Here is a 13583-nt window from a genome sequence, read left to right on the forward strand (position 1 = left end):
CCGCAGCTATTTTTCGTGCTTTCATCAGTTTCCGTCTTTGCGCCCCTGATGGCCTTTTCTTCTGCAGTTCGACTTCCGTCAATCCTGCAGTTATACTTTCGGCGGGGCTGGTGTTTCCCTCCGTTTGACTATGACTTTCCTGGTCAGTTTGCACCTCCAGGATAGTCTGGTTTTGGAAAGCTTTAAACACCGCCTTATCCATAGGTTGTAATTCATGTGTGCAATTACTTGGCAGGCAGAAGAGCGAAATTTCGTGGGACTCGGCTGCATCGACAATACCTGCATCCAAATGATATGATGCTCCACCAAAAATTAGCAGTACTCTTCCTTCTGGTTTGTACTTAGCAAAATGATGTACCCACTTAATAAAAGTTGGGGTAGTCATACTTCCTTTCTCTGTCATCTCAATAACTGTCCCAGCAGGTAGATTGTCGTGCCATTCATTCTTTTCCTTCTTTCTTTTTCCTTTGAACAATATCATAGCTGGAATCATTTGTCCTATAGCATTTCCACAACTGACAATTGACTCATTCTCAGCATATGGACAGAACGCCTTATCACTGTAGATGTTAAGGGCATTCCAACATCAGCTAGCCTAAATATTCTTTCACACAACTCAGATTCTTGTTCAAGTGTTAAACATAAAGGACGGCCAAGTTTCTTTTCCGTTTTTCCACTAAGCAAATGATTTCTTAGTGTTCGACAGGCAATATTGAATTATTTGGCGGCTGTTCTTACTGACATCCCATTTTTGACTGCTTGCAAGGCCAAAGCCATTTGTTCTTAAGTCCATAAATCTGTGGGCATCTTAAACTTTTCAATAATCTCTCTGAAACAAAGTTTACCAACTTACAAAACGAATTAATGTAGTGGTCCTAACAAGGCCCATCTGTGTTCTTAATAAGGCCCACCCGGGCCTTATTAGCAACACTGTCAGTGGCCAATGTTTTTTGGACATTAGAATTATTTACGTTTCAATAAACCTAAGCTAATATATATACTATGAAAAAATAACAATCAAGTATACCAATGACATGCAGATTAAAAAAAATATCGCACATATAAGCATATTATATTTGAATGGCATACTAACCTCAAAATTATATTAGATGTATAACCATGGAAGCACGTGAACGAATGATCGTATAAAAGTCACGTTTGGTATCTCTGCTGAACTTAGTGGCTCTATTGGGTTGACACATTGTAGCATATTGCGGTCATTTGCCAATAGTGGGGATTAAGGGGGGGCTTTATGGTTTTAGATCAGGGTGGTATTTTTGAAGAATATATAGATCCTTCAACAATGAACTTAGAGGCTTTTATTCCCTCCGAGACCCAGGTGCTGCTAGCTTTACTTTTGTTTTGGAAGTGTTCCAAGGGAAATGCCACATTGAAGTGAGATGCCACTATTCAGAATCGAGTAATTCTGCCATGTGCTGCTTATTATTTTTGAAAAATATTCTTTTGTACCCTAAAATATTTTTCTGTCGGAGCGAGGTTCAACAGTGATTTATTAACGGAGGTAATAATAAGTCTGTGATCAGAAATGAGTGTGTCTACTACTGAAGAGATCGCCTGTACATTTGTAAAAACATTATCAATTTTGGTTCTCGAGTATGAAGTTATTCTTGTATAGTCATTTACTATCGATTTTAGTCCAAACTGTTCAGTGATATTCAAAATACTATCGGCCTCTATAGATGGGGTACTGAAGTCAATGTTGAAGTATCCGCTCAACCTTATTTGTAAACTAACTGTGAATATTTCATTTAAAAGCATCTCAAGTTTATATAAGAAATTTTGGAAATTACCGGTAAGTGATCTATAAATGGAAAATATTTTGTGGGCTTTGAAGCCTCCACCAAAGACCTCAAAGTCTTTTTCAGTACATATATGATCTAGAGTGATGGAAGTTGCTTCATAACCTTTCTTTGCACATAATGCAGTGCCCCGTCCTCGATATGTGTTACGACAAAAACTACTCACCAAATAATAATTTTCAAATGGAAAGCTACCTATTTCATTTTCTAATAGCCAAGTTTTAGCTACCGCAATGAACGGTGGATATGAGTAATGCTCAAGTTCTACTTCTATTAGGGTTTGTTTGTTTCTGATACTTTGGAAGTTATGATAAAACATAAATGTACATGTTCCGGTTCCAGTGCCTCACTTGTCTCTATATTGGAATGACTTATGCTCAAAAATAGTTTTCTTCACTTGTTCTATTGTAGTTATTCTACCGCTTGAAGTCGAATCTTTTGAATCCAACTCCCTTTGGCCTAAAGGAGGTATCGTATAAGGTTTCCTTGTGTATGAAATCGGTGTCTACCATGAAACATTTAAGACGTTGCTCATCAGTTGCAAATTCCTTCACTATAACTGTTTCATCGTTACGTTTTTTCTCTATAATTTTTTTTATTGACGTCCTTCACATTTCTCTTGACTCTGTATAAATATATCCAGACTTTTGGTTTTTTTCCAGTGAACTCTTCGTCATTTTCATCAGCAGAGCCAATATTTCTATTTTTTGTGTTTTTGCGTGTTTTTCTATTGTTTTTAGGAAAGATGAAAATGTCTTCAGGTTTTTCACTGCTATCCTTGTTGTCGGAAGCGGTTTGAGGTTCAATTTCACTTTCTATGTATCCAGCTCTTTGTTTATTTATGATATTTATGATTTTAGGTTGATCCCCATATGAGTCACTTGTTTTTGTAGTATTTGGGTATTCCAGTTGTGATATTTCGTTTTTGTTAGCAAGAGATCTATTTTTTGTTATTTGTGTTTTCATCTGTCGTTGAGTTTTTGCTGGCCTTTGTTAAGAACATCACTTTTTCATCAATAACATTTTATTTTCCAGAAGAATTTCGCATTTTTCGACAATGAGTTTCCTCAACAAATCAATTTCCATTAATAAGTTATTGATGTTGCTATCACCGTTTGTACCTTGTGATTGACCTTATTGCCCTGCTGTCACATATCCTAGGATGTTTTTTGATTGTGTCTCACTGCAGCACACTATTCTTGTTTCATCTAATGTATGGTATTGTTTTCTTTCTACACAATTTTTGTGAAATGCATTCCCGCATTTTATACAAACTGTAACACCAACTAGTTTGGATTTACAACATACAAAAGTCTTACTGTTTGCTCTTTTATCACAGAGCTCTTTACCAGCTTGTTGCTGGTCAGCCATTTTTATCATGTGTGTCACAATAAAGGTTTATACAAGTTTATAGCTGACTTATCTTCAATTCCAGGATACTTGCCCTATTTTGACAAATATCACTGGATTATTTTATTTAATGTGAGTTCTACTTATTGCAATAATTGTAAAACATCTTGATTTTTGTCAGCTATTTTACATATTCTATGTTTTACGATATTTTGATGGTGCCATGTTTGTAATAAGTATTAGGAAATGATCTTGTAATATTAATGTTCTCTCGCGCATTTGCTATTTGAATCCAATCTGAATTAGATCGAAATGACAAAGTCTCTAAAAAACAAATTATAATACAAAATGAAACTGGTCTTCACACCTGAATGGAGATGATAACACTGAAAATCTCGGCCGCGAAAGCCTTAACCAGTTTATTAGACAGGTAGAGGTTCAGGTAATTTTTTGGAGGTAGTCTCAATTATGGTTACCTGTAGTATATGAATATTAATGTAAAAATAATTTGAAGTATTCATAAACTTGAAAAAGCTACTGTGCTAGCGAAATATGTTGTGATTATATACTTTGTCAAATAAAGTTTGTGGAGATCAAATCGTGAGGTGTAGTTTTCGAAATTACTATGAATCTTCATCAAGTAACGGCCGAATCAATCAGAAAATTTATTAGACGCCTCTACGGGGAGGAAATACTGAAACAATACATTCATCTGGACAAAGGAAGAAAAAGATGTCCACTAACGACTCTAATAATCAGAAAAAATATCTTGACAGAGTGGTCTGGATAGAGTCAGCGGAATCCGAAGAGAAAATATCTATATTTTAGTTTTTCCTCCTTTTTTCGGACGATATTCATCTCGCTAGGAGCTGATAACCACGACAAATATCGTCTTGCTCAGATGCTTAAAATGACTACAGCAGGCTCATTATCTTGTATGAGCCTGATGGTCGGAAACAAATAGTTTTAATAAATTCGGCACTTCTCGTTCCCCACAAAGGATTCAATATCCCCCGGAGCTTGTGGCAACATCGGTGTCTCGTCAGTACCGACTTCAGCCTAGGGGCTTTGATAAAGGCGAGGTATTCAATGTTGTTGGCTTATCCTTGAGTAGCTTTAATTGAGATTTCTCTCTGTATGTTGCAATTATATACAATATCAATTGTCAGTTACTTTTGAACAAACGTTATTCATACACCATTTTCAAGATTGATATCGGCATTCATTTTGATAAATTGAGTAAATCTATTTTCCTATTTTCCTATTTTCCTGTGTTAGAAATCACACGTTGAAAGGTAAGACCTCGTCAGTCCTTAGCTTGCACAAGTTTTGACTTTCGCGAGTTGTCGTTCGTAGAAGGGCGACAGCTGGTTAATGAAAAAACATATTTTTTAACAGATACTTATTTGAGATATGCGATGCATCAAAATAATAATAAATAATAATGTATTCATTCCACAAAAAAAATTAGAACATAGTAGTGAAAATAATAGTAGTATGTAGTTTCAGTTTAACTGTATTGATGACTGAAATGTATGATTCTAAGGTCTTATATTTTTTTCAGAGTCCTGCTCTATGATAAAGACAGCTGAAACGCAACAAAAGCCATCTCAAGTGCAAGAGTTAACCTGGGAAACTGAAAAGAAATACAACGAAGTTTGTGAAATATTGTGGACTAGTAGTGTTGTTGGCGGTGTTGTAATTCATTTTTACAAGCACTCTTCTCAATTTACGATCGAATAATGTTGGTTGAATGATCTTTCATTAGTTGATATTATGTAATTCACATGTATTTTAAACCATAACCATAAAAACGACAAAAACCAATCATGGCTAACATTAGCTTTTGATGTTTTAACTCACAAAATTATTTTCGATATTTCATGTTCACATTTTCACAAAGGTAAAATATAGCTGGGAAGTGTTTTTATTTTCATTTTACCAGCCCAACATTGAAGAAAAATACTTTCTTACAGGTGTATTCCAGGAAACAGGAATATTTGTTTTATTGTTACTGGAATATTTGTTTTATTGTTACAGGAATATTGTTTTATAGTTATTTTTTATTCTCTTTCAGGAAAATCTTTAACAATTTTTGTCAATGGTGCTTTCTTTCTTGAATTGTTTATGCCGAGTTGATTTTCAGTATCCCTTAATAGCAAATTTTGGAAAATTAGTTACATATGGCTGCTCATCGTTTTGTGGTTAAACTCGGTACGTCTCGAACTTTACTGTTCAAAAACTTTTTGATTTGGAGAACTGCGTTTACATGGAATAAACTTTCTGAGAACGTTTCTCCAAATGGATTTAATCTCTAGCGATTCAAATCCAATGTGAATCACTACTTTCACACAGGCACCGCTGTTAGAGCGCCTTAAGGATTTTCCTGTAGTGCTTGTCTTTTGTCCATAAAAAAATGTAGTTTCCGACCGTGTTAGGAATCACACGTTAAAAGGTAAGACCTCGTTAGTCCTTAGCTCGCACAAGTTTCTCAACTTCTGAGAGTTGTCGTTCGTATGGGAGCGACAGCTGATTAACGGAAAAACAGATTTAAAACAGATTTAAACATTGTACAATTTTTTTTAATAAAAACCTACCGCAAGGGAGACCATAATATATGAAAGCCGAAGCTTCAATTTATTTGTTGAACTGGGATTTCAATAATTCGTTACTTCAGTATCTACTCCAATATTTACTATGTAATTAGGACTGGATGTGAATCTCAAGCTTACTCACCTCGTCAAATATGTTGCTCTGTGTCAGGGAAAGTATCAAGGTATTGGAAGTTTTCAAATCGATTTATTATTGCTCCTCTTTGGTGTGATCTTCGAAATAGTTCGGATATAGAAAAAAATCTGATGGATGAAATTCTTTCATTATATTTTTTTGCTGTATGTTCTGTTGTTTTGATTCACAAAAAGTTTTGCTTGAATGACTTGTTCATATTTGGTTAAAGGTGCTTTCTTTCCTGAATGTTGATGCAGAGTTGATTTTCATTATCTCAAATTACAGTTAATTTGGATTATATTCAGTAATCTCTAATTAATCTCCATTCTAAAGCATTTCTTTTGGAAGGTGAAGAATTCATCCTTTTGAAATAATTTGGAAGACATGAAACATGTATATTTTTTTTACAATAAAATAATATTGGTTAAATGATTTTTTGCTATTTATTATGTACTTTACCTGAATTTTCAACCATGTTAAATAAAAATCAAAACCATGAAAACGACAAAAATCAACCAGGGCGAAGATTAGCCTTTGATGTTTTCATTAACAAAATTATTTTTGATATTTTATGTTCATGTATTTACAAAGGTAATAGAGCTGGGAAGTGTTTTGCTTTTCATTTTACTAGCCCAACATTGGAGGAAAATACTTTCTTATAGGTGTATTCAAATAAACATGAATATTTATTTTATTGTTACAGGAATATTGTTTTTGTTGTTTTTTATTTTCTTTCAAGAAAGCCTTTTACTCGAACAATTTTGGCAAATGGTTCCTTCTTGAATGTTTATGCAGGGTTGATTTTTATTACCTCTTCATTATAGAAAATTTTCAAAAATGAATTACATGTAGTTGAATTCCCCGACATTGATTATTTTTGATATTTCATGTTCACATTTTCACAAAGTTAATAGCTGGGAAGTGTTCTGATTTTTATTTTACCAGCTCAACATTAAAGAAAAATACTTTCCTACAGGTGTGTTCCAGGAAACAGGAATATTTGTTTTATTGTTACAGGAATATTGTTTTATTGTTATTTCTTATTCTCTTTCAGGAAAATCTTGAACTTGAATTTTGGTCAATAACTACTTTCGCACAGGCACCGCTGTTAGAGCCCTTTAAGGATTTTCCAGTAGTGCTTGTGTTTTGTCCATAAAAAAATGAAGTTTCCGACATTGTACAATTTTTTTTATGAAAATCTACCGCAAGGGAGACCATAATATATGAAAGCCGGAGCTTCAATTTATTTGTTGAACTGGGATTTCAATAATTCGTTGAATTATTTTCTTGCTGTATGTTTTGTTGTTTTGATTCACAAAAAGTTTTGCGTGCAAGACTTGTTCATATTCCCAGAATTTTGGTTGAAGGTGTTTTCTTTCTTGAATGTTGATGCAGAGTTGATTTTCATCATCTCTTGAACCTCAAATTACAGTTAATCTGGATTGTATTTAGTTATCTCTAATTAATCTCCATTCTAATGCATTTCTTTCAGAAGGTGATAGATTCATGCTTCTCAAATAGTTTGGAAGATTGAAAATGTATATTTTACAATCAAACATATTGATCGAATGATCTTTTACTACTTATTATTATGTAATTTACCTGCATTTTCAACCGTGTTAAATACAAACCAAAACCATGAAAACGACAATAACCAATCAGGGCTAAGATTAGCTTTTGATGTTTTCATTCACAAAATTATTTTTGATATTTTATGTTTATATCGCACCCTTGCTTCAATAGTGTCACAACTCGAAAATCCTCTTTTTTTCAGGAAACGCGAAAAACTGTTTCCGCCGCTGATAATCATTATTCTGGGTTTGAAAGTCTTGACAAAATGTGAGATAGTCCTTCAAAATCGAATTTCAGATTTTGTTTGGTATCCTTCCCTATTTGATATTCCGTAATCGTGAAAATTAGCTAATTTTCCAAGTTATAACGATTTTCATGATTAATCCATGCATTGGACGCTTCAATATTTTGAGTTGTTACGGTATTGATGGAAATATTTTGACATGTCACTCTCTTCATGACAACAACAACAACCACAAGCTGCAGTGAGTACTGCGTTTTATTTTGAGTTGATACCTTATTGTAGATTCGATCTTGCTTTACAATAAAAAAAAGTGAAAAATTGGGGAAAAAAGAAGAAAAATTGCAAACGTAAAAAAACTCTTGTTTAATAACGGAAATTATACCTTCTTGTATTTAATAAGTAAATCACAATTCTTAATTACCTTTTTTAACATTAGTAGAGGCAAGACTATCCCAGATTTATAATCTGATCTCAAAAATCACAGATAAATTCAAATAGAACTAGGTATGAGCACACTTTAAGCATAAGTAGGAACTAGTCGCCAACAGTTCTTTATCACGGTCAAAAGTCTTAGTGAAAAATAACGTTATTTTTGACGTTTCTCAGACTTAACTCTCATCTCACATGAGTTATTTAGGAATATTTGAACAAACGAAAGTGAAAAAACAACCTTAATTGTTTTTCGTCCTCTATCGAGGTAGCAAATCCAAGAAATTTACAAAAATGAGAACCAACTCAACTTCAAATTATTAATAACTAGAATGAACAATGAACTAAGGTTGAAAGTAAGTTTACAAAAATCTCATTGAATATAAATTCTCTTGAGGAGTGAAAACATACCAACGACTTACAGATCCAAAATATTTTTGTAAAAAGAATCATAGTAATACTGAGGGATACTTCTTCTCTGAATTAAATCTTTTGTCTTTTTTTTTATTTTCTGCTAAAGGAATTTTTTCTGAATAAGCTAGTACTAGCTGGCTTGAGATCTGTGACGGCATAGATGTTCTGGGACGACTTCTCTTGTTTCCTCTGACGTCAATCTCCTTGAATTCTTCATTTTCGTAGGATGTCTTGTAGAAGAAGGAGTTTGCGTGCTATTTCTCTACACAAATAATTTTGATGTCATGCCAAGTAACCGTTGATCTGTCGGTGTTCACATTGAAATTGTTTCCGAAACTGTCAGCAAGGACTTTAAGATCGTAAAATGTTTCGTGGTTAAGAACGTGCACTTTGTAGGGAAGGCCTGTTTTCTTCGCCGATTGAATCAGGGTCTGGAATGTGGATCGGTGATGCACGTAAATGTCTGGAAATTTGTTTTTCGATTACGCTGTGCACGTTCTCTCCTTCATTTTGGGAATGCCCACGAATTAGGAATTTGTGTGTGATGCTGCGGATATCCAATTCATGAGTAGCGTGCAGGTACAAACTAACCAAGTACTTATTTTTTTGTTGGCCACAACAATTATCAGAATAGAATATAACATCCAGTTCAGCATCAGGGCGTTGTTCCTTGAGGTAGAGGTAGACGCAGCTTCCGATTTCGTTGGCTCCTCGTTTTGCCTCTGTCTCATTCCAAAAATAGCAATTTACGTTTCTAGCATGCAAATCACTGATGGTGAAGTTGAAGCAATTGAGTTTGATTTTATAATAAAAGGATGAGACGAGCCCTCTTGGTGATGGCATGACAGCTTGTAGATCGTAGACTGCGACTATAGCTCCGGATGCGTTATCCTTGTCCCTTCCTTTTTCTGCTCGTAACAGCTCTGTCTCCTTCTTGTGTTTTTCGAATGTAGCTCTCATGCTCTCCTTTTCTTCATCATTGGCATTACTGTAAGATTCACAGACATCAAATTGATCTTTTTTCGGTTAAAAAAAGGGAATGTTAAATTCTGAATTAAATATTCTATTGAACATGACAGAATTTGCTGACGGCAACTCTTTCTTCTCCCGACCTACTTTATAGTCCCTGAATAGGTCTGCAAGGCTCTTGCCACCTTCGATAAACTCTCTGGAGGTCTGAGCCCTCAAATAGTGGGATTCGATGCGAGGGATCGAATTTATGAATTGGCGGACACTTTCCTTGATTTCTGGGTCAACTGTTGGATGATTATTGTGTTTCCCGCGTCGATCTTCGGCAACGAATCCTATAGAGGATTTTTTTGAGAATGCAGTCTGTATTGTTCAAGCATTTATGTCAAGAGTGTCCATGAAAAATTGTTTGCAAACTCTCATGCGGACGTTATGCACGTCGAAATAGAAGGCTCTGTTCATGGCACGGAAGTTTTGAGTGCTGGAGTATCTGTATTTTGGTTTTATTTCGTCACTGTGTGATACGATGAACTCCCTCTGCCGCTGGACATCGCCTAAACTGCAAAATCCAGAAAAAACTGTTGACGAACTTCTTCCTTGATTTTTTCCGAGCATTTTAAACGGCATTTTGATCCACAAGATGGTCGGATTTTCCTGGCGCTGACTGAAAGTTTGGAGTTGTAAGAGACGTATCCAAGACCGCTATTTCGAAGGGTTTTTGTTTTCTTCATAACCCAGTTGTCTGGGTTGCATGGCCGCTTTTTTCCTTTCTTCTGCCTCATTTCATCTTCTTCATGACTACAATTTTCAAGGGAAGCTGAATTAGGGTTTCTGGGAAATTCCAGAGGTGAAGAATGTCTTGAGTCTGAACTTTCAGCACCATTGTCGGATTCATGCCAGTCACTGACGTTCGGGTTTTCATCATCAACCTGCTCGGCGTCATTGCTATCTGAAGCTGAAGGATCGTTTCCATCTTGATTGTGAATTTTAGTGAGGCGAATGATGTTTGGAGTTTCTTTGTCGACTACAACTGAATAAGAAGGTCCTTCAATAGGGTCATAGTTTTTATCAGCAGTATCACGAACAGTCCCACCTGTAGAGTACCCTTCAACTTCGACAAGTTCTGGATCGAATACTCCATCCTTGTTTATAACGATTTCTGCTTCCCACACAGCACATGTACATCTTATGTACGTCCAATGAACGTTCATTCTGGATATTCAAAACAACCATTGGACATCCCTTACTGTACGTAAAACATCCAGTGGACGTCCAGTGGAGACCCATACGGCACCACTTTGGACATCCAAAGGACGTCCTTTAAGAACGTCCGTTGGACGTACTTGTACGTCCATTGGGATTACTTTGGACAGCCAATGAACGTCCATATTGTCTCCAAAAGAAGAACGGTGGACATACATTGGACGTCACTCAAAAAAGCACTCATAGTACATCCAATGGCCGTCCGACTTTGGACATAAAATGGACCTGCCTTGAATATATATTATGTATATATATATATATATATATATATATATATATATATATATATATATATATAAAATCTATAACATTCAAAAGTAAAGTAGAAAGAAGGGAGATGTGTATCATATATATGATCCTGTTACAGCCAGTATATAAAGTATCAATGCTAGTAAACATTGAAAAAACCTACATCCATTTCAGCTCTAAATAAAGAACAGATATAACAAAATAATTTGAATGATTTAATAACAAAATATAGATATGAACAATAACATAAATATATAATTCTGGTAACGCAATCAGTTGAAGAAAATGAATAAAAATAAAAATTAAATTCTCCATGGAAATGTTAGCAACTAAAACTGAATTAAAAGCATCCTGAAATTCCTTGAATTCATTTTCTTTCACTTGCTCTCTTTAGCCATTTCATTATGCAGTCCTCTATTTCCTTTTTTGTATTATTCTGATATGCCTTCTCTGCAGCGCCTTTAAAATAAAATGCATTTATGAGAAATTGAATCAAAATTACAGAAATTTGAATCAAGAGTCAAGTAAAGATAATTGAACACGAGCTTTTTTTCAGTTGTTAATACTCTTATTCAAAAAAACGACAGATAAATATATATATATATATATATATATATATATATATATATATATATATATATATATATATATATATATATATATATATATATATACATCCGGCTACCCATACTGCGTCTTTTCAAACAACAACCCTACTGCGTCTCCCAGAATTACTGTATCTACGTATAATCTGATCGAAGTATATTGAACAAACTGAAAAATATGTTATATTGCTACTTTCAGATTAGAAATATCTCTACAAATAAAAAAGTTGTATATTTTGACAATACCGCGTCCGACTCAAATTACGACCTTATCGAGTCCGATGTATATATACTTTCGTAGTTGAACCTTTGCTGCACAAAAATCTATTATACTCATATATTATGATAATTTTGTTGCGTCCAGCCATGTTGCCAAACTTTGCTGGACTAAAGTTTTCTAATATTCATCATCAACAGTATTTTTCACTATTCTAACTTTCTTCAATAAGGATCTCCTGCGCCTTACTAACGAACAATCTGTAATTTAGTGTGAAATAAAAAATGGACTGTATTAATGTTTTTGAGAAATGTTTATTATTTTCTTCTAGATTTCGTACTAGATATTTGTATCTAAGTAATTTTCTGATTGATTTTATTATAATTGTTCTATTGTAATTTGATTTAGAAATTTTGGCAAATCATAATCATTTAGCTGAACCATTTGTCAGTTAAACTCAGATAAGATATCTAGAAACACTGGTGTAATCATTGATTTTATATTGTTTATCTTTCAGCGGAAAAAAATCAAATTTTTTTTTGTACGGTCGTCACATTCGCATTCGTTATTTTTTCAATTTCAGGTTTTACAGCACCATCTAATAATTCAGTCCGAAATAGTTGGAATCTTAAAAATCAAGTAATCGTGTTTTCTCCAACTTCGTCCCAAATTTTATTAGGTATTAGTTTACGCACCAGAGTTTTCAGGAATCTCAATAAGAAATCTTTAAACATCATTTTGTCTCTCCCGAAAAATCAAGTCAAATTTTTTTAGTGAAGCGGTTTTTTTGAAAATAAAGATAATAATGATATAGATAATATACTAAAAGCTGAAAAATAATTCGATAGGATCTAGGTATCAGTCATCACACAATTCTCCTCATCAGTCTACGGCATTGATAAGACAAGTAATAAAATCGTTTTCCCAAAAATGGAGTAGTTTTATCACAAAATAGTCTCTCCAGGCCACTGAAGATTCGTATTTGGTGATATTCAAATCCACAAATTTCCTACAATTTCAAATGGATGAATTTTTGGACGTAATTGATGGATATCCCCTTCCAGAAACCAAAACTGTATTTTTTGCAGTTGGATGATGGTTCTGTACATAATGCAGGCATCATCAAAAACCTTAATGGTTGGATATGGCCAAGGTAGTAGATTGAGTGGCCACCTGGTTGCTTGACCTCACTTCACTCGATCTGCTCATGGAGAAATCCTAAGCAAAATGTCTAAGTGTTGAGTGGAACTGAACACAAGAATTCAGAAAGTTTGAGCTATATCATCGAACACATTAAGAAATGTTTACAAACGATATAATGAACGCATTGCTTGAACAGAGGTTTGGTAGAAGCTACAAAAGTTCAAATTATTTTGTAGTTTTGTATCTTCACTGTTCATTGTACAATAATTGTTTGTGAATTGTTAATAACTGATGGTTTTTCGCCAAATAATGAATACAATTATTTCAATTACATTTTGATGTCTATTATTTCGAATCCAGTCATATACTCTGCTAGTTTTCCATCGAACAATATATTTATTTTTAACCACAAGGTATTTTTTTTTATTTGTTTTTTCTCATCTTATAAATTTGTTGGGTTCACTTTCACTTACTATATATTTTGACATTAGTTTAATGTATAGTGTCACCAATTATTTCAGTCTATTGAAATTGAAATTAAAATAAAAATAGGCATTAGTAATTGCAGTGAAAATCGAACA

The 13583-nt window shown here is 34.0% G+C and overlaps 1 protein-coding gene across 17 annotated transcripts in view; it reads left to right on the forward strand.

The window, feature by feature from the left end:
* Positions 1–13583, forward strand: part of LOC111512968 (uncharacterized) — a 207321-nt gene that overhangs the window by 41166 nt on the left and 152572 nt on the right. For 3 of the 17 annotated variants that reach the window (XR_012467695.1, XR_012467684.1, XR_012467696.1), the window contains one exon: positions 4735–5167. The exons of the other annotated variants lie outside the window; for them this stretch is intronic. The gene's annotated coding sequence lies outside the window, so the exon portion shown is untranslated. Of the gene's footprint in view, positions 1–4734; positions 5168–13583 lie in introns of those variants that run through there. 17 annotated transcript variants of the gene reach the window in all.

The sequence above is a fragment of the Leptinotarsa decemlineata genome, unplaced genomic scaffold (genome assembly GCF_025532065.1).
Source record: "Leptinotarsa decemlineata unplaced genomic scaffold, Ldec_3_MD MMD2_tig00026347_RagTag_RagTag, whole genome shotgun sequence".
In the NCBI taxonomy this organism is placed as follows: Eukaryota; Metazoa; Arthropoda; class Insecta; order Coleoptera; family Chrysomelidae; genus Leptinotarsa; species Leptinotarsa decemlineata.